Raw genomic sequence first — 22190 nt, 5'->3', positions numbered from 1 at the left:
TGGGCTGAGGTGATCCTTCTGCCTCAGACTTCCAAGTAGCTGGAAGTATAGGCATGCACCACCATTCCTAGCTAATTTTTGATTTATTGTAAAGATGAGGTCTCACCAAGTTGCCCAGGCTGATATAAAGCACATGGGCTGAGGCAGTGGTCTCCTTTTGGCCTCCCAAAATGCTGGGATGATAGTTGAGATCCACCATACTCGGTCTCATTAATACATTTTTAGTGTAAAAGACTCAAACTGAATAGTGATAAAATAAGTTCTCTCTTGTACATTTTCCCTAATTTCCTAAAATAATATTAACTAATGATGATTTTTACTGTGTTTTAGACATATACCTGTGAGGATGTCTGTGTCTATATGTGTATTTATGTGTGTGGCATGCACATATTTGTATATATACACATACAATGCATGTCATGTACATAATGCTCCCATGTGTCATGCGTATTTTTTTAGGTTCACTGAATACTTTATTGTTTTGCTTAACATAGCATTGTTTACATGAAGGAATTGTGCTGTATTATTCTGCATGCACTCAATGACTATGTCATTAGCATTTATTACAAAAGATACAGTGATGGCAAGTAGGTACTGAAATATACTGCAGATGTTCTCAGGTAGCAATACAATTTAATGACCACATATTATTGAAACTTAGAATTTCTTGAATTAATGGATGACTGCACAGTTCCAGATTTGTTTATTTGTTTGTTTTTGATGCAGAGTCTCATTCTGTTGTCTAAACTGAAGTGCAGTGGCACACTCATGGTCACCACCACCTTGACCTGCTGGATTCAGGAAATCCTTACACCTCAGTCTTCCAAGTAGCTGGACAGGCATGCACCACCTCACCCAGCTAATTTTTTTTATTGTAGAGATGTGGTCTTTTCAAGTTTCCCAGACTGGTCTTGAACACCTGGGCTCAGCCAATCCTCTCGTGTTAGCCTCTCAATGTGCTGGGATTATGGGCATGAGGTACTGTGCTCTGCCACAGTTACAGAATTTTAAAGTATGACTTTGCTTTTTTCATAGGATATTGAAAAATGTAGGAATAGAGTTGACCCTGAACACTACAGGTTTGAACCGAGTAGGTCCACCTATATCCAAATGTGACTCAGAAATACAGTCTTTGCAGAATTCAAAGCCCACATATTTGGAGGGCCAACTATTCATATTAGCAGTTCTGCTGTGCTGGTTGCAGAACTTGAGTATGCTTATTTTGGTATAGGCAGGGGAACCTTGGACTAATCTTTGAGTATATCAAAGGACAACTCTATAGATGCAGCCTACATGATGAAAATGAGCAGAACAACTTTTACATTCTTCCCACTTTGAATAACCACATTCAAAAGGACTTTTTTGAATAAACACATTCAATCGGAGTGTGTTTTTACAGGAATTGCTCACAATGAAGGATGTGGCCATGGAGTTCACCTGGGAGGAATGGCAGCTTCTGGAACCTGTTCCAGAACTATAGGCACGCACTAGCATTCCCGGCTTATTTTGTGATTTAGTGTAGTACGAGGTCTCACCAAGTTGCCCAGGGTGGTCTCAAACCCATGGGTTCAGGCAATTATCTCACCTTGGTCTCCCAAAGTGCTGGAATTTCAAGCTTGTGTCACTGTGCCCAGCCTCTTTTGTCTGTTAATGGCCACTTGGGTTGCTTGCATGTTTTAGCTCTTTTGAATAATGCTACTGTGAACATGACTGTGCACATATCTCTTTGAGTCTCTGCCTTCTATTCTTTTGGTTATATACCCAGAAGTTGAATTGCTAGATATTATACTAATTCTATTGTTAATTTCTTGAGAAACTGCTTCAACAGCAGCTGCACTATTTTACATTCCCACCAAGAGTATGCAGTGTTCCAGTTTCTCTACATCCTAGTCAATACTTGCCATTTTCTCTTTTACTTTGTTTGACAATAGCCATTTTAATGGGTGTGAGGTATGTCATAGACTTTTATTTTCCTTGTTGGCCTAAAGTATATGCACCATTTTTCCGAGTAAAACACGTTCACTTTATCAAAGTATAATTGATATGGTCTCTGAAATGTAACTCTCCCATCTTCCTAGATTTCCCCAAGCATATATACTTGGTACCAAGCATTCAATGATTTCCTGTTGACAGGGTATCAAGGTAACAAAGCAGATTCACTCTTCCATTTGGAGCAAGGAGAACCCCCACGGATAGTAGAAAGAGCAGCCCATAGTCAAAAGTGTTCAGGTAACTGACTGAAAAGCTAAGAAACTGGTGAGGAATTGAAGGGTTGACACTTCTGAAATCTTGCACAGAGAAACTTTCTTATACTAGTTGATTACCCACAAACCTAACTGACATCTTTGCTTGTCTTTGTCCATTCTTAATTGGGCTCTTCTTTGCCTGCTATCAAAGAGGATGTCTTCCTTTTAAAACCTAACTGACATCTTTGCTTGTCTTTGTCCATTCCTAATTGGGCTCTTCTTTGCCTGATATCAAAGAGGATGTCTTCCTTTTATCTATTTTCTGGATCAGATTGTATATAGTCCATCTCATCTAGGATCCTGAGTGCTCACTTGGCTCCCTTCTTCCCAGTCTTCTCTGGCTTGTCTCACTCCTGTTCTCTACTTATTTGCCTTGAAATTCCCTTCACTACCCACCTAGATCACTTTGCTCTAAGTACTGTTCCCTCCTTAGACATAGCCTTGTCTTATTTATTTATTTAGTTGGAGTCTCACTCTGTTGCCCAGGCTGGAGTGCAGTAGCTTGCTGATGGCCACTGCAGCCTGGACCTGCTGGGCTCAGGCAATCCTTCCACCTCAGACTTCCAAGTAGCTGGAACCACAGGCACACACCACCATGCCAGGCTGATTTTTAAAAATTATTTTAGTGATGAGGTCTCACCCAGTTGACTAGGCAGGACTCAAAACTCTGGCCTTAGGCAATCCTCTCACAGACTCCTAAAGTGCTGGGATTATAGGCATGAGTGACCACACCTAGCTACCCCTGTCTCTTTTAAAGGACTGATTTTCTTCCCTGATAATTACCTCACTTTAGTTCATGTGAAAGCCCCAAACACTTAATCTCTTAGAGCATCTCTATCTACTTATTCACATGTTGTTCCCCTGCCTTCCTAGCTTCTGATTTTTAATCCTCTGATGATTATTCTATTAAAAGTTTAATTCACTTTCAGGGCATGAGGTCTCTGTCCTCTACTAATGTCTACTAGATTGAAAGTCCTACTACTACTAATGTCTAACCTGCACCCTCTTCCCCTGTATGTTGACAGGCACTAGGACAGAATTTCTTCATCCTCTATATGAAATCAGAATCCTTTCTTCAAGATGTTTCTACCATCATAGAGTATGTTTATATATGCTAAGATTTAAGCTTTTCTTCTGACAGATAGCCTTAAGTCTACATCTCCCTTTCTACAATCTTACCTGTCCTCTAATTCTATATTTTATTTATTTATTTATTTATTTGAGTGGGAGTCTCACTCTGTCACCCAGACTGGAGTGCAGTGGCATGCTCCTGGCCACTGCAGGCTCAACCTGCTGGGCTCCGGTGATCCCTCCAACTCAGTCTTCCAAATAGCTGGAACTACAGGTGCGTGCTACCATGCCTGGCTAATTTTTCATTAATTGTAGAGATAAGGTCACACCAAGTTGCCTGGGCAGGTCTCGAACCCGCGGTCTTAGGCATTCCACTCACCTCGGCCTCCCAAAGTACTGGGATTACAGGCTGAGCCACCGAGCCGGGCTAATTCTATATTTTTAAATTATACACCCAGGACAATTATCCTGTGAATCCTTCTTTCTTCAGCCTCAGTGTTAGAAACTGGAGTCATCTTTCATCCAGGCAAATCCTTTCATTCCTCGTGGGTTTTATTTAGGTTCTGTTATGTTGTTCTACACTCTGGTGTCCAGTCACCTTTAAGTCACCTTGAGTCTTTCCTGTTGACCTCTCTATTTCTGAATGTCTCTGCAACACCTGTTAATTTTATTGCTTTGAAAAGCCTTTTTTGAAAATTTTACCCATTTTCAAAAGTGGCTTGCAGTAGTGCCACCATTCAACATACACTGACTGGTTTCTGTTTTTCTGTTAATTCCTTTTGATGTTATAGTTACATTCCTCTGTGAGTAGGGAGCATTAAAATCATGGAACTTGAGGAGAAGATGTGAAGAGTGAGTGTTGGCTGAAAAATCAAGAGATCCACATATATTTAGAGAGTGAGAAGAACCAAGTCAAGTAGAATAAGTGTCAGGACCGTGGTAGGAGTGTTGGAAGATGTCCCAGAAGCAAGTTACAAAATTATTCCCAGGAAGAGGAAGTGATATATTTTGTTGAATGCTATAAATGATATCAAATAACATCAGGACTGACATAAGTGCCTTTGATCATGTTGCGTTTTTACATCCAGATACTTCCCTTTGCTACTGTGAGCTCTCGATTGTATGTCCATGAAGTAGTTTCTGGCTACTCCAGGGCACTCTGGGAACTCCCATCTTCCTGACTTCTGACTTCACACTGACTCAGCAATGGTCATGCATTATATTTGTGTTATTTTACTGGTTGGTGGGAGGCTACTCATTCCATATAAAGAAAAGAGTCTGTGTCTTATCCTTTATTTAGTGTGATCTACACAGCAATTCACTGACAACAACTTTCATCACATCTTTCTTGAATGCAGGCTTTCATTTGTTTCATTTCTGTTTCACAATTTCATTTTAAATCATGGATGTGTGTAGACTAGTGGGAGGATTTCCATACTACAGGCTGTCTTTCTTGAGATGCTACTTCTGATTTGCTAGACAGGGGGAGGGACCTGAAAATACGAAGTTAGAAATGCTTGCTGGGTGATTTTGTTTTGACCCCATAGTTGAAAAAACAGCATTCTAATAGGCTCCAGGAGTGATTTTAATGTAATGAAGGACATACATGCATAAGATTTAAAATTTTTGAGAGTTTGATCATGAGACATTTTTGTATAATGCAAGACTGTGCAGAGTGAAGCGAAGCTGTTTTACATATGTTTCAGAGAGAAAAATAATTGTTTTTATAAGCATAATCAGATAATTTCTGCAAGAAGAATAGCTGAGTTTTGAATAAAAATGATGATGAAAGCCTTATTGTGGGTCAGTCATAATATAAAAGGACTTTGGAGGAGGAAATAGGGAAAGTGATGTTGGAGATAGCTCATAGATTGGATTTAGGAGACTATGAGCAAGGAAACAGCTGATGACTCTGGATTTTATGTTAATAATTGACTTAGAATGTGTGAATTTGGTTTGGTTTTGTCTTTTGCTAGCTCTGGAGTGTCTTTCTTGATAGCTGGGTAGCAGCATTGTGACAATTGGAAGGTATAGCCTGGGGTCCTAGGATAAATGGAAAAGAAGGCAGGTGAATGTTTTCTTCCTTGGGAAGTGACTCCTTAAAACCTCTTAATTGATGGGTTCCAGATACATGGTAGGAACAGAGGTTAAGGAAGAATGTGGTATTAGTCGCTGGAAGACAATTTGGGGACTATTATATCAAGAAGATTATAATGAAGAATACAGGATTTAAATTCTTGAGAGTTTGATTATGAGGCATTTTTGTATAATGCAAGGTTGTGCAAAGGGCATTGCCAAATAGACAGGGGCTGTTTTAAAAATGATTCAGAAAAAGTGCTAGTGATGGTCTATACCTGTGTGGCCAGTGTTTTGGGCACTGTAGATATGTATCTACTTAAATTTAAATAAAATTAAGTAATATTAAAAATTCAATTCTGTGGTAAACCTAATTACATTTAAGTACTCGATAGCCACACATGCCTAATGGCTATAAACAGAGATATAGAACATTTCCTTTATTGCAGAATGTTCTGTTAATTGGTGTTGGACACAGTTGCAGTATTATCAAACTGACTGTAGAAGTTGATAGTTCTACTAATCATTACACCTGTAACTCTTTCCTGGGAAAAGAGCAGGTGATCCTGGGGCCTCTTTTTATATTCCAGATGGATATATATATATATGGATATATTGAACTGGGTGGCATGTATCACAACTACAAAGGAAAAATAAACTCTTTTTTTTCTACTCTAACAGAATACTTCTTACACCGAATGTGATAGAGGGTGGATTTCTACACCAACCAGATCTCCATCTGTCCTGACACCAACTATATATGCTACAATTTAATTGTGATATTAACTACCTGGACCTGAGGTAGTACAGATCCCATGGGTTGAGGATGCCACTTCAGATGCCAGTCATAAATCATGGCCCCCAGGTTACCCACAGTTCTGACTTGGCTATAAATCAGGAGTTTCCACAACTCCTTTCCTAGAGTTGATACTTTCTGCTGACAGAGTACAGAATTCAGTTAAACACGTTTATTGGTTTATTATAAGAAATATGATAAAAGAATATAGGGTAACAATCAGATGAAGGGATGTATAGGGTGAGATCTAGAAGGGTCCCAAACACTGGAGCTCTGTCCCCAGGAAAGTGGGATGTGCTACTTCTCGCCACATGGATGAGTTTACCAACATGGTAGCTCTTTGATCTCTTCTTTTTGGGATTTTTGTGGCAGCCTCATTACATAGACATGATCAGCTATTAACGCAGTCTCTAGCCCTCCTCCCCTTCCTGGAGGATGATGACCAGACTCATCCTGAAGCTATCCAGGAGTCCATCAAGAGTCACCCCATTAGAACAAAACATGCTCCTAGCAACCAGGAAATGCCAAGAGATTTAGGTGCTGCATCAGGGACCATAGACCAAATATTAGAACAAAAATATTCCTAGCATCCCCATCCCTTAGGAAATTGCAAGAGATTTATTATCATAATATTTCAGACATAGAAAGTTGGAATATTGACTACTGTTATTTCCACCTTCCTTCCCCACCCTCCCCCCCATAGTTTCTCACCACTGTCAATCCTTTTCTTATAGTATTATGATAGATATTCAAGGTCCACTATATGAGTGAGAACATGTGATACTCAGATCTTTGTTTCTGTGAGAGATCACTCAGTATTATAAACTCTAGTTCCAACCAGGTTGCTGCAAAATTCATGGTTTTGTTCTTTTTTATGGCTGCATAGTATTACATGGAGTATATGTACCACATTTTTTAATCCAGTCCTCTTTTGATGGACAGCATAGCTGGTTGCAGGTTCTTGCTATTGTGAACAATGCTGTGATAAACATACGTGTGCAGGTATCTTTTTTATAGAGTGATTTGAGTTCTTCAGGGTATATTCCCAGTAGGGGGATTGCAGGGTCACATGGGAGGTCGATATTTAGAGCTTTCAGGAATCGCCACACTGTTTTCCACAGAGGTTGCACTAGTTTGTACTCCCACCAACAGTGTAGAAGTGTTCCCTTTTCACCACACCCTCTCCAGCAACTGTTATTTTTTGAGTTGTTGATAATTGCCATTCTGACTGGAGTTAGGTGTTATCTCAGTGTGGTTTTGATTTCCATCTCCTTGATGATTAGTGAGGTTGAACATTTCTTCATGTGTCTGTTGGCTGCTTGAATGTCTTCCTTTGAGAAGTGTCTTTTCATATCTTCTGCTCTGGGGTTGTTTTTTTTTTTTTTCTTTTCAACACGTTTGAGTTCCGTATAGATCCAAGATGTTAAGCCTTTGTCATACCTGGAGTTGGCAAATCCTTTTTCCCTGTCTGTGGGCTCTCTCTCTGCTCTCTTGATGGTTTCTTTGGCTTTGAAGATGCCTGTCAGTTTAATGATGTCCCACTTGTCTATCTTATCTCTTATGGCCTGTGGGTTTCAGGTTTTGTTCAGGAATTGGATGCCAGTTCCAATTTTCATAAGGGTGTGTCCTGCATTTTCTAAGCTTCTTATGGTTTGAGGCTTAACATTTAGGTCTCTGATCCATTTAGAGTTAATTTTTGTGTATGGGGATAGATAGGGGTCTTGTGTGAGTCTTCTGTATGTGGTCAGTTTTCCCAGCACCATTTACTGAATATGTTCTCCTCTCCCCAGTGGTAGGTGGTGGAGGCTTTGTCGAAGATGAGTTGGTTGAGAAATTGAGGTTTTGCTTCTGGAATCTCAATTCTATTCCATTGGTCTATATGCCTGTTCATGTACCAGTACCAAGCTGTTTTGATTATTGAAGCTTTATAGTAAAGTTTGAAGTCTGGTAGTGTGATACCTCTTGCTTTGTTTTTTAATTTATTTTTTTATTTTTTTCTGAGAATTGTTCTGGCTATTCTTGATCATTTGTGTTTCTTGTGAATTCCTGTATTGTTTCTTCTAGCTCTGAGAAAAATGTTGCTGGTAATTTGATGGATATTGCATTAAATCTGTAGATTGCTTAGGTAGAATGGACATCTTTATAATGTTGATTCTTCCAATCCATGAGCTTGGGATATTTATTCACTTGTTTGTGTCATCCATGATTTCTTTGAGCAGTGTTTTGTAGTTTTCACTGTAAAGGTCTTTCACATCTCTGGTTAGGAAGATACCAAGGTATTTCATTTTTTTTTGTGGCTATTATGAATGAGATTGTGTTTTTTATTGGGTTTCTGTTTGTTTATTATTGGTGTAAAGAAATATGATTGTCTTTTGCACATTTATTTTATACCCTGAGACTTTGCCAAAGTCCTTTATCAGTGCAAGGAGGCTTTTGACATATTCTCTTCTGTTTTCAAGGTACACAATCATGTCATCAGCAGAGACGGATAACTTGACTTCCTCTTTTCCTGTTTGAATACCCCTGATAGTCTTCTCTTTTCTGATTGCTCTAGCTAGGACTTCCATTACTATATTGAACAGGAGGGGAGAGAGTGGGCATCATTGTCTTGTTCCACTTTTCAGGGGAAATGATTCCAATTTTTGTCTGTTTAGGAGTATGCTAGCTGTGGGTTTCTCATAGATGGCTTTTACTATTTTGAGGTATATTCCTTGTATGCCTAGGTGTTCAAGGGTTTTTATCAGGGTTGCTAGATTTTATCAAAAGCTTTTTCTGCATCTAATTATATCATCATGTGGTTTTTGTTCTGATGTCCGTTGATGTATTTAATTACATTTATTGTCTTGTGAATGTTGAACGAGCCTTGTGTCCCAGGAATGAAGCTTACTTTGTCATGATGGATGATTTTTGAGATGTGTTGGTGAATCTGGTTTGCTAGGATCTTGCTGAGAATTTTGATCTATGTTCATCAAAGATATTGGCCTGTAGTTCTCTTTCTTTGTTGGGTCTTTACCTGGCTTGTGTATCAATGTGATGTTAGCTTCATAGAATGATTTGGGGAGGGTTCCATCATTCTCAATTGCCTGGAATACTTTCAGTAGGATTGGTATCAGTTCTTCCTTAAATGTCTTATAGAATTCTGCTGGAAAGCCATATGGTTCAGGGTTTTTTTTGTAGGTAGTTTTCTTATTGCATAGTCGATTTCCTTGATTGTTATTGGTTTATTTTGGGTCGCAATTTCTTCTTGTTTCAACCTAGGCAGGTTGTATTATGTCAGAAAGTCTTCCATTTCCTTAAGGTTTTCCAGTTTTTTTCATACAAGTGTACATAATAATCTCTAATGATCATTTGTATTTCTTCAGGGTCAGATGTGACTTCATCTTTTGTGTTTCTGATTGTATTTATTTGGGTGTTTTCTCTTTTTTTCTTGGCCAGTCTAGCTAAAGGACCATCAATCTTGTTTTTCCTTTCAAAGAACCAGTTTTCTGTTTCATTGATTTTTTGTATTATCTTTTTGTCTTCTATGTCCTGGATTTGGGCTTTTATTATGGTGATCTGGATTCTTCTGCTGCAGTTAGGGTTTTGATGGTCTTGCTTTTCCAGCCTCATAATGTGACTTGTTAACGCTGTTGATTTGTAATCTTTCCATTTTCTTCATGTGCATTTGTAGGGATATGAATTCCCCTCTTACTACAGCTTTCATGGTGTCCCAGAGATTTTGGTAAGATGTTTCTTCATTTTCATTTGTTTCCAGGTAATCCTTTAATCTCTGTTTTGATTTTATTGTTGACCCAGGAGTTGTTTAGCATCATGCTGTTTAGTGTCCATGTCTTTGTGGGTTTGGGGGGAAGCTTGTTGTTGTTGATGTTTATTTTTATTCCACTGTGGTCTGAGAAGGTGCATGACAAAATTTTGATCTTTTGAAATTTGCTTATGCTTGATTTATGGCCAAGTATGTGGTCGATCTTAGAGTACATTCCATGCAGTGCTGAGTAGAACGTATATTCTGTGGTCGTTGGGTGGAGTGTTCTGTAGGTATCAATTAAACACATTTGGTCAAGAGTCACATTGAGGTTCCGGATCTCCTTGCTGATTTTTTGTCCTGATGATCTGTCTAGGGTTGTAAGTGGGGTATTAAAATCCCCAGTTATGATAGAGTTAGAGTGAATATCTTTCTTTAGTTTTCCTAGAAGCTGCTTTATGAAAGTTGGCGCTCCTATGTTGGGTGCATGTTTAGGATAGATATTTCTTGTCGATGGAATGAACTTTTTATCATTACATCGTGGCCTTCTGTATCTTTTTTAAATTTTGATAGCTTAAATGGTATTTTGTCTGAAATTAGGATCGCGACTCCTCCTTTCTTTTGTGTTCCATTCGCCTGAAAGTTTTTTTTCCCATCCTCTTACTTTGAGTCTGTGCGTGTCCTTTCTAGTGACATGGGTCTCTTGAAGGCAGTATATTGTTGCCTGGTGATATTTTATCCATTTTGCCATTCTATGTCTTTTCAGTGGTGCATTTAGTCCATCCACAGTCAGGTTAATTATTGAAATGTGAGAGTTGGTCCCTATCATAGAGTTCTTATAGAGTTGCTGTTGTTGTTCCTCTTGGTTTGTTGTCTTTCTTTTGGTTTGGGGGTTGGTTCATGTGTATTTTATTCTTTTTCCTGTACTCTTGTGAAGAAACGTTGTTCTTTTTTCCTTTTCTTCTGTGTTTAGTACTTTCTTAAGTGTTTCATGTAGAGGTGTTCTGTTGGCAGTGTAATTCCTTAGGGATTGGATATCTGGGAAAGATTTTAAGTCTCCTTCAGTGGTGAAGCTTCGGTTGGCTGGATAGATTATTCTTTGTTGAAATTGTTTATCTTTTAGGACTTTGAAGATAGGGCTCCAAGCTATCCTAGCCTGCAGGGTTTCTGTAGATAAATCTGCTGCTATTCTAATTGGTCTTCCGTGGTAGGTGATCCAGCCTTTTTCTCTTGCTGCCTTTAGGATTTTTTCTTTTATAGTTTCTTTGTTTAGGCGAATCATTATGTGTCTGGGAGTTGGTCTTCTCATTTGTTGTTTTGCAGGGGTTCTCTGAACCTCTTGTGTGTGATTTTTGCATCACTGATGAGGGAAGTTTTCATCAATAATCTCATGGGAGCTGGGCTCTGTGGCTCAGCCTGTAATCCCATGCCTTTGGGAAGCTGAGGTGAGTGAATTGCCTGAACCCGTGGGTTCGAGACCCACCTGGGCAGCGAGACCTCATCTCTTCAATAAATCAAAAAATTAGCCTGGCGTGGTGGCACATGCCTGTAATTCCGGCTACTCAGAAGGCTGAGGCGGAAGGATCGCCGGAGCCCAGCAGGCCAAGGCTGCAGTGGCCGGGAGCGGCCACTGCACTCCAGTCTGGGTGACAGAGTGAGACTCCAACTCAAAATAATAATAATAATAATAATCTCATGGAATATTTGTTCCAAGGTTGTTTCTTTTTCTTTTTCTGTTTCAGGAAGGCCAATTACTCTTAGGTTCTTTCTCTTGAAGTAATCACTGATCTCTTGAAGGTTTTTTCCTGTCTTTTTAAGCTTGTTTTCTGTGCTTTTAACAGTTTGGGTTAGTTATATTTTGGTCCTCAAGCTCTGAGATTCTTTCTTCTGTTTGGCTAATTCTGCTTTCCATGCTTATTAGTTTGTTATTTATTTCATTCACAGTATTCTTTATTACTGTTATCTCAGTTATCAACTCCTTCCTATTTTCCTTTTGTCTCTCCTCAATTCTTTTCACTCTCTCTATTAATGTCTTGATATCTGAGTTTGTAGGTTGAGACCAGTCATTCTGGGGGCTCTTCACTTTTGCATTCCAAAGTAAGTTTTCTCAGTGTCTTCCCTCCCAGGGGTCTGGGAGAGACCCATATTGTTCTTTTGGTTTTTCTTCATTTGTGTAGATTTTTCTCTCTCCCCCATTCCCTCCTCTTCTTTAATTCTTTTTAGGGAAAGTGGGGTTGCTTTTGCTTCGCTTGTGCAATCTCCTGTTCTTCCTTATGATGGTCCTCTGGTTTGTTCATTTTTGAGGCTGGAGTATGGGCTGGGGTCTGTACTTTTTGCAGTTTTGAGGTTTAATTGAGGAGGAAGCTGTGATTCCGAATCTATCTGCTGATTCCAGTACCCACCAACAGGTGTATGGGCACACTGGAACCTATTTCCCATTGCCTTACAATCTGTCTGTGTAGTGGGATGTTTGGTCCCTGGAACAAAAGGAGGTACAAAAGAGGAAAATATTGGAGGGAGGGTGGATCAATAGGAAGTTAGAAAGAGAGAAGAGTGAGAGGGAAAACAGACATACATATAAACTAACAGGTGAAAAAGAGACACAAGGCCAGAGAGAAGTGAAAAAGACACACAAGCAAAATTCCCTAAAGCATACTGTTAACCACACAAAGACAGTCCAATAAAATAATGCCTTTTGATGCATTTTTCCCAACCCAAACAGATAGTGTAAGTCAAAAAGCAAACAAAAGTGAGCAAAACAAACAGTCAAAATGATAAAATCAAAAGTCAAAATAAGAAATCAGACTAGCTCTGGAATCTTTCCTGAGTGTCTGAAGTCTCTTCAGCTCTGATCTCCAACCTCTCCCCTTTGCTTTCATTGCAGGCAGCTACATTTACTCATAGCTTGGGTTTGTTCTTTTAGCCTGCTGCCTAAGAGGTCTGTGACACTGAGTTGCCTGTGTCTGATTCAGTGTGTGGGGGGGATCTGTCTCCTGTTTAGTGACATTACCTTAGGAACTGAAGTGGGGCTGCTCATAGGTGGGTGAGGCAATGCAAATCTCTGCCTGGAAAATGACCGAGGTGGGCAGCTCCTCTTTCATGGATCCTTTCTCTCTGCTCATCTGGGTCCCTGGGTGATCCACTATGATAGGCTGTGGTGGCATGCGAGGCACTGGGGATTAACTGCACAGCTGGGTGCTAGATCCGGTGTACCACCAGCAGGCTGGAGTGGAGGAGGAAGCTGGGTAATTCCCTCCTCTGGAGCTGAGAGCAACCAATCAGCACTTTCTTAAGATATGCTGTTCCCTTACACAAGCATGGGGTCATACGCTGGGTGCCTCAGCCAGGGTGGGCCCAGAGCTGCAAAGGGCAGGTGGTGAGCAGTGAAAGTGACTTTGGGCCCCTCACAAGGTACTTCAGCCAGAAATGAAGCTGGTATCTCTGAGGGGTGGGTGCCTAGAGCCTCCCTGGGTGACCGGTGGCTTGGCGCTGGGTGAAATGATGTAGCCGTGTAGGGAGCCGAGATTCCCACCTATGTCAGTAATCTTAAAATGAGATGCTGTGTGTTCTGTATTCTGATTTTGTAATTCCAAACCTTTGTTACTAAAACCCATGTTATTTACTTCAGTAACATAGACATGTCTTCTGGGTTGTCTTTATATATATATAAAAAATATATATATATAAAAATATATATATATATATATTTTTGAGTTGGAGTCTCACTCGGTCACCCAGACTGGAGTGCAGTGGCTGCTCCCAGCCACTGCACACTCGCCTGCTGGACTCTGGCAACCCTTCTGCCTCAGCCTTCTGAGTAGCTGGAATTACAGGCATGTGCTACCACGCCTGGCTGGTTTTTTGGTTTATTGTAGAGATAAGGTCTCGCTGTCCAGTCGGGTCTCGAACCCGCAGGCTCAAGCAATCCAGGTCTTTTTATATTATCTGTGCATATCTGTGTGCCCAAACTCTTAAATTTGGAGTTCATGAAGCTCTTGGCATGGGCACTTCTCACTGTCTCTCTATTCTTAGATGATCTCATCTAATCCCATGCAGTTCCAAATGTTTAAAGAATGTTTATACTCATAACTAAATTGTCATCTTAGACTTAGAACTTTCTCCACACTCATAGGTTTAACTGTGTACCTTTGTATTTTTTTGTTGAATAAGATTATTCAGCTGAAACCTGGTAGAACTCTAAATGGCACAGTCCACACCCCCAAATATCAAGTTTTATCATTCTCATTTTATTAAATGGCACCTGCACCTCCATAGATGCTTATGCTACATTCTAAGGGGCTATAATCACTTCTTTCCTCTTTAACCTCTATTATTCACTCTAAAAGTGAATGTTCTCTTTTCCTCCCCCATAATATGTGCTTTTTCACTTCTCTCCATCTGTACTATAATTACGCTTGCTTAACTTACCTGAACTCTATGATAGCCTCCTGTCTACTCTCTTCTATAATTTCATCTCCAATTCATTCTCCACAGAACAGTAATGTTTTAGAACTGTCAATTCAGAACGTGTTGCTTTCTTGTCAAAAAATATTTGCTGGCTTCCTGCTACTGTTCTTAGAATAAAATCCAATCTCTAACAAAGTCTTCTACAACATTTCTATATCCTCAATTCTGATGGCCTTGCCAATCTTACATATTTCTACTTCACTCAAGCTTGGGATATTGGAGGAATACCAATGTCTCTTATGTTTCTTGATCATGCCTGTTTTTTCATTTTTGGGTTTTGAGCTGACTGTTCCCTTTGCTTGGAATGTTCTTTAATGTTCTTTGGATAACATTGCTCATTCTTACCTTATGAGGTCTGTTTTCCTTTTGTTTCTCTGGATTTCTAAGATTTACCTACCACTACTTTATCACCTGTTTTGTACTGTTTTACACATTCTGAAAATTTAAAAATCTTTGTTTAATTTTTAATTCTATTCACTCACATGACAGGTTCATGGACACAGAGAATATACTGTTAGTCACTTTAGAATCTCAAATATCACGCTATTCAAAGTTTGTTGGATGAATGGATCCGTGCCCTCTATCTGGTTTTGCTCTGTTCATTCTCAGTGTCTTTCTATTTCTACTTCATCCTCATTTTGCATGGTCCTATTTGGAAAGCAGCTCAAGTAATATTTATAATGGGCTGTTTATAATTGTTGCTAACACAGCTTTCCCCCCCTTTTCCGTATTACTGTACTGTCTTTTTTCATAGAGTATGGAGTAAGTCCTCTTAGACTGAGATCTTATAAAAGCCAGCCAAAACCATAACATTTTTGTACCTCCTGTCCCCTCTGAATATACAAAAGGGTCTTTTAATTGTTATTTTTTATAGAAGAAATATGAGAGGTTGCCCATATGCAGGGGCAATCAGAAAACCAAAATGAGTTTAAAAACTTTAGAAAGATATCAGCAATTTGCCCTGGGAAATAATTTTAATTTATGCAAAAATATAGTTTCTTTAACACAAAGGTACAATAAGTTTGGCTCACATTGTAAAAGTCTGAAATCTCTTTTAGATTTTGTTATCCTAAATAGAAGATATGCAGAAATGGATTCTGATGACTTTGGTGGATATGGGAAGTCATGTCTTCAAATCACACATGATAAAACTCTTACTGGAATTAAATACCACAGCTGTGTTAACCTCATTAACAATAAATCACAGCTCGATGACTATCACAAAACATATACTGAGTGAAGTCATATGAATGTAGTGAGTGTGGGAAAGGCTTCTTTAGGAAATCCCAGCTCATTGGACATCAAAGAACTGAAAGAGGAGAGAAACTCCATGGATGCAATGAATGTGGAAAAACCTTCATGGGGAACATTCAGATCACTGAACATCACCAAACTCATACAGGAGAGAAACCTTTTGAACACACTGGATGTGGAAAAGTCTTTTCCCAAAAAGGCAAATCTCACTGTACATCAGAGACTTCATACAGGAGAGAAGCCATATAAATGCAGAATGTGTGGGAAAGCCTTTTCCCAAAAGGTATGTCTAACTCTCCACCAGATAATTCATACAGAAAAGAAGCCATATGAATGCAATGAGTGTGAGAAAGTCTTTCCAGGAAAGTACAGCTCATTAGATATCAAAAGAGGAGAAAAACCCCATGGATGCAATGAATGTGAAATAACCTTCATGAAGAAGATTCAACTCACTGAACATGAGAAAACTCACACAGGAGAGAAGCCTTTTGAATGCACTGAATGTGGAAAAGCCTTTTCAAAAAAGTCAAATCTCAGTGTACATCAGAGACTTCATACAGCAGAAAAGAGTTATGAGTGCACTGAATGTTTAAGAACCTTCTATTTTAAGTCAGAACTTACCAGACATCTGAGAATTCATACAGGAGAATGTAATGAGTGCAGCAAAGCCTTTAGAAGCAAGTCAAAGCACATTCATTATCTGCGAATTCATACAGGAGAGAAACCATTTGGATGCAGTGAACGTGGGAAAGACTTTTACCAAAAGGCATATCTCACTGTACATCAGAAATGTCATATAGGAAATAAGTTATAATAATGCACTGCGAGTGGGAAAACTTTCTCCAGGAAAGCACAGCTTCTTAGACATCAAAGAACCAAAAGAGGAAAGAAACCACATGGATGCAATGAATGTGAAAAATCTTCATGTGGAAGATTCTGCTCACTGAATATGAGAGAACTGACACAGGAGAGAAACCCATGAATGAAATGAGGATGAGGAACCCTTGTCCAGAAAGTCCCTGCTTATGGTACATCGGTGAACTCATACAGGAGAGAAATCATACAAATGCAGTGAACGTGGGAAAGCCTTGAGTCAGGAGTATTGGCTTACTAGAAACCAACTATCTCACATTAGAGAGAAACCCCTGGTTGCAATGTGTTTGGTAAAGCATTTGCCCACAAGTCAGTTCTTATTAAACATAAGAAAATTCACACAAGAGAGAAAGCTAACATTCACTGAAAGTGGAGAAACCTTCCTTAGGGAGTCATACCTCTGTACACATGAATGAATTGATACAAGAAGAAAACCCTATGAATACAGTTCCTGTGGAAAAGCATTCTTCAGCTACTCAGCCCTTATTAAACATCAGTGAGCTTCTAGGTGATAGAAATGTAGTTAATTGTGGAACAGTTTTTCCAGAAAGGTTAGCCTTAGTAGTTAGTCCAGAATTTGAACAAGGAAAAAGCCTTGCAAATGAAGTGAATGTGTCCCCTTGAGTAATAAATTATGTCTTATATGTTACAGATATTGTGCAGGAAAAAAGTTCTGTGGTAGCAGAAAGGTAGCAAAGTCTTCAACTAGAATCCTTCAATCATTATATATAAAAGAGTTCACTTGGGGAAGAAATGTTGGGAGCCGGCCATGGAGGCCTGCCTGCACATTAGGGATCCAGGTGGGCTGCGGACCTTGAGACCACCAGACTGGTTCAGGAGCTGAAGGCCCATTCCCTCCTCCTTTCTTTGTTGTTTAGCATTACCCACTGGCAGGGATTTTGACAATCTAAGCATGAAGTTCTGAGAATATGACAGGCATGGCTGACTTTAGGGATCCATTGTTCCCGTTTCTCACAGACTGCGGTTTCAGCTTTACATTTAACACAGTTCAAACTCAGATCACATTTGGGAGCCTTATACGTGATACAAGCTTCTTTACAAGATTTAAAAATATATTTGTAGAATTAGTATATACATTTAGAGAGCTGTTTCCAGCTTTAGATGGTTTTCTAGGGTTACCAGAAATGGCCCAGCATGAACTTTGGGCTGGGCCACATTCCTAAGGGCCCAGCATCCATTTTGGGCTGGGCTGCATTCTTTTAATATGGTTCTTTAGTTACAATTAGTGTAAGTTTTTTCTACTTATAATAGAAACTGAACTTATTTTATTCATAGAAAGGATTTTAGAATAGGTCATGCTACGTCAGGGAATTATGTTAGTCCAAGCATGATCAAACATGATACTTTAAGGTTTTATAAGAATACAGCTAACTTTTGAAATTTCATTGTTCCTACTTTCTACTAATTGTGATTTTGGCTTTAGTACAATTACAGTTTGTATTTGGGTTTTATTTTAGAAGATTTATTGCTGATGATCAACTTTATATATCAGGATTAGGAATTAGAAACTTTTATAGAAATTAAGATAGATACATAGGATTTTAGAATAGCCATTTTATTAAGAGATCATAATCAACTGTTCCTGGAAGTGGCCCAGTTTGATCTTTGGGCTGGGCCACATTCTATAGGAACAGCGAAATTAGCACAGATAAGAAAGATATTAGGATTTCAGTTAGTTATATTGCTTTTGAGGAATATAAACCAAGCATGAGGAACAGTGAGATAACTTTGGGATTATCCTTCCTTATGCGTGGGGAAAACACCTGGTGGGCGGGGATGCCCCCAACCCACCTGGCTTTGTGTTCATGTAAAACTCTTGTGATTTGATTAAGATTGTCCTTCCTCATTCCTAAGGAAACGCGTGGGGGGTGGGGAACTCCCCTCACCTACCTGGCTTTGTGCCCACATGAAAGTCTTGTGATTTAACATGTGAAAGTTTGGGATAAAAGACTCACAGTTGGTCCCAATAAATGGCTTCTGCTCATTTCACTGAACAGTTGTCCACTTTCTTTCTTTCTCTTTATATCTATCCCTCCATCTTTCTTTCAATATCTATCCCTACTACAGAATCGGCTTCTGCACTAGACAGAGTCCAGTCTCTTTCTTTCTCCTTATTTCTCCAGAATATTCGCCAATGCTGCCCCACCTTCCAGGGACCCTCTAAATCTCTTTTGAGGGGCTGGCCCCCCATAAAGAAATACTGTGAATGCAGAAGTTGGAGAGGACACATTTGTGAGAAGTTGGATTTATTAAACATCAGTGCAATAACATTGGGTAGAAATGCAGCTATTATGGAGGAGACATTGCCTGAAGGTGATATCTCAGTTGGTATCAATTCTTAGAGTTATATTTAGGAAATGGTGTGTGTTGTTTTCAGTGCTAAATTGTACTTCATCGTGTGTCAGAGAAACATAGAAAGGCACCTGTAGAGACAATAGACACATAAAATATTTTTAATAAAATATGAGAGACTGTATTAAGCAAAAGAGAATTTCTAAAAAGCAAGAAATAAAGGAAATTCACCAAACTAACTCATGTATTGCACTTTTATATCTTGGAAGTCTTGGAAAGACTTTTTAAATGTATATAATGATTTTTTTTCTTTGAGGTGGAGTCTCACTCTGTCGCTCAGGTTGAAGTGCAGTGGTACACTCACAGCCACCCCCAGTGTCTACCTGCTGGGCTCCGGGGATCAGTCCACCTCAGCCTTCCAAGTAGCCAGAACTGCAGATGCATGGTGCAGCACCCATCTAATTTTTGATTTATTGTAGAGATGGGGTCTTGCCAAGTTGCCTGGGCTGGTCTAGATCCCATAATCCTCTCACCTCAGCCTTCCAGATTTCTGAAGTTATAGGCTGTACCACTGAACCTGGCCAATAAATTAACTCTTAAACACCAGCTTTTGTATTACATAATGAAAGCCTATGAATACAATACATGTGCAAGTATAGCTATGTTAGTTTTCTATGGCTGCTATACTTAACTACCACATATTTGCTATCTTAAAACAACAGAGTTATGTTACAGTTCTGGAGTTCTGCAGTTCAATATCGGGTCATTAGACTCAAATTGTTGGCAGAACTGTTATATCTTTTTGGAGGCTATAGGGGAGAGTCTCTTTCCTTGCCTTTCCAGCTTCTAAAAGTTGTCCAAATACTATGGTGTGTGACCTTTCAATGGCCAGTCAGCTCTTACATCATGCTAACACTGATTTTGACTAGCAACCTTAATTTCATCTGTCACTTTAAATCCCCTTTACCAGTGTAACATTTTCACAAGTTCTTAGAGATTAGGATATGGACATCTTTAGGGAGGCCATGATTCTGCCTAGCACAATATCATTAGATGCCAGAGAATTCATACTGTGATAAACTCTCACCTAATCATTAAGTAAATTTGGAAAAGCATGTTCCCAGATTATTATGATCCAAATGTATAAACCTGTTACTCCATAATTCAGGACTCTTAGATTGAGATTGTTACATGTGTGCAGAGTGGAATACATTTTAAATATTTGAATCAATTTTATCAGCACTGGAAAACAATTGTTAAATATCCTAAAAGAACATGAGATTCATGGTGCTTGAAGTGTTTCCAAACATATTTATGATTTCTAAAATTGTACAAAATGACCTATTTTAAATATGGAATATGTTTGACATGATGTATTAAGATATTGACTATTTTTTTAGCCAGTTCCAACAATCCCTTTATCTTTAATTATCATATATATCCACCTTCCTCAAATATCTTTTTAAAAGTACACAAAATATATAAACAAACATTTTCATACATTGGGAAATAGGGAACTTCTGACAGCTTTCCCTGAAAGGAAACAAATAAAATGAGCAAGAATTTTCCAATCATTATATACTATGATTGTCCCAGTTTACTGCCTTTAGAAAAATTCTTGTCACAGTATACAGAGGAAAAGCCCAAAGAGATCCCAGCTGTCTCTCTGAATTAAGACAGAAGTTAGAGTTTGAGAAATTTTATGTTGCCTAAATTATGGGTCAGATTACCGGAGAGGAGATATACTCTGACAGAGAGAATTCTAGAGAGTTTCCACACAAGCCTTTCTGTAAGTCATAATTCAGTACATATATGTGAGGAAACCCTTTATTCCCCAGGCTAGAGAAGGATCCATTAGAAATGAACAGACAGAAAAGTACTTGGTACTCATACAAAAATGGGAATAATTTGTGTGTGTGTGTGCGTTTGTGTGTTTGAGTTGGAGTCTCACTCTGTCACCCAGGCTGGAGTGCAGTGGCCCACTCTCAACCACCACAGCCTTGACCTGCTGCGCTCAGGCTATCCTTGTGCTTCAGTCTTCCAAGTAGCTGGAAAACAGGCAAGTGCTACCACACCCAGCTAGTTATTTTTAAATTTACTGTAGAGACATTGTCTCACCATAGGCAGGCCTCAAATCCATGGGCTCTGGTAATTCTCTCACCTTGGACTTTCAATGCTGGGATTATAGGCTTGAGCAACTGCATCTGGCCAGTAATTTGTGTTTTAATGAACTAGACTGGAAGTGCCTCCTAACATTTGGAGAATTGGCAGTCGATTTTTAAGAGAGTGTTACCTCAGTTGGTGACTCCTATTAACTGGAGACTCCTATTAACATGCAGGTTAGTAAAGGACCAAATTTTCCAAGTAATTTAGTAAATTCTCAGAACAGAGCCCAACAATTAAAGGAATAGAAGGCAATTCATTAATCAATAATGTAAATTTTAGTATATCTGGCATCTAATCAGAACTTAGGTATGCACATGAAGCTGCAAAATCTGGCACATAACATGAAGAAAAGTCAACAGAAAGAGACCTATGTGTGGCACAATGGTAGAATTAGCAAAAAAAATATTAAAAACAGCTGTTAAAAATATTCCATATCAGCCAGTCACAATGGTTCATGCCTGTAATGTCAGCACTTTGGGAGGACAAACCAGAAGGATTGCTTGAGCCCAGGAGTTAGAGACCAGCCTAGGCAATGTAGAGAGACCTTGTTTCTACACAAAGTTTTTTTAAAAATAAAATTATTTGGGTATGGTGGCATGTGTCTGTGGTCTCAGCTACTAGGGAGGCTGAGATGGAAGAATCACCTGAGCCCAGGAAGTTGAGGCTGTGGTGAGCTGTGATTGTGCCATACATTCCAGTCTGAGCAACAGAATGAGACTCCAACTCAAATAAATAAATAGATTTTTTTAAATGTGACATATGTTCAAGGAGGATGTATCAAGTGGACTATGTAAATTAAAAATTATGTTGGGGGTTTTTGCCATCTGAACAATAGGCCTATGAGACTAAGTCTTAGCACTGGAGTCCCAGGATGTTCAGCCTCTAAGGGAGAGTACAGAATGCCACAGTTGCCAAAAGTGAAGACTAGATTCACCCAGGAGGAAAAACTGACTCAGCTGGATTTGGAGAGTAAAGTCTTCCCTGTGTCTAGTACCAATTTGCATTTTCTGGGAACTGAGGCTCCTGTGCAGGGTTGTTGAGCTTCCTAGGAAGTGCAGCTTGACCAAGGGCAGCATCTGAGATAACAGTGCTCAGTTGTTGAGGTTTCTGGGAGTATGGCTTGGAGGTCTAACAATTGTTTTTGAAGTTAGGTGCTGCCTTCATTTTCCTTCAGTCATTTTGTTCT

General features: G+C 39.2%; 1 pseudogene; it reads left to right on the top strand.

The window, feature by feature from the left end:
• Positions 1–15644: 15644 nt before the first annotated feature.
• Positions 15645–22190, top strand: part of LOC110594683 — a 41095-nt pseudogene continuing 34549 nt past the window's right edge.

This window comes from Carlito syrichta, unplaced genomic scaffold (assembly GCF_000164805.1).
Source record: "Carlito syrichta isolate Samal-C Ts95f unplaced genomic scaffold, Tarsius_syrichta-2.0.1 Scaffold123940, whole genome shotgun sequence".
Taxonomy (NCBI): Eukaryota; Metazoa; Chordata; class Mammalia; order Primates; family Tarsiidae; genus Carlito; species Carlito syrichta.
Note: the sequence above shows the minus strand (reverse complement) of the source record. Positions and strands in the feature narration are given on the sequence as shown.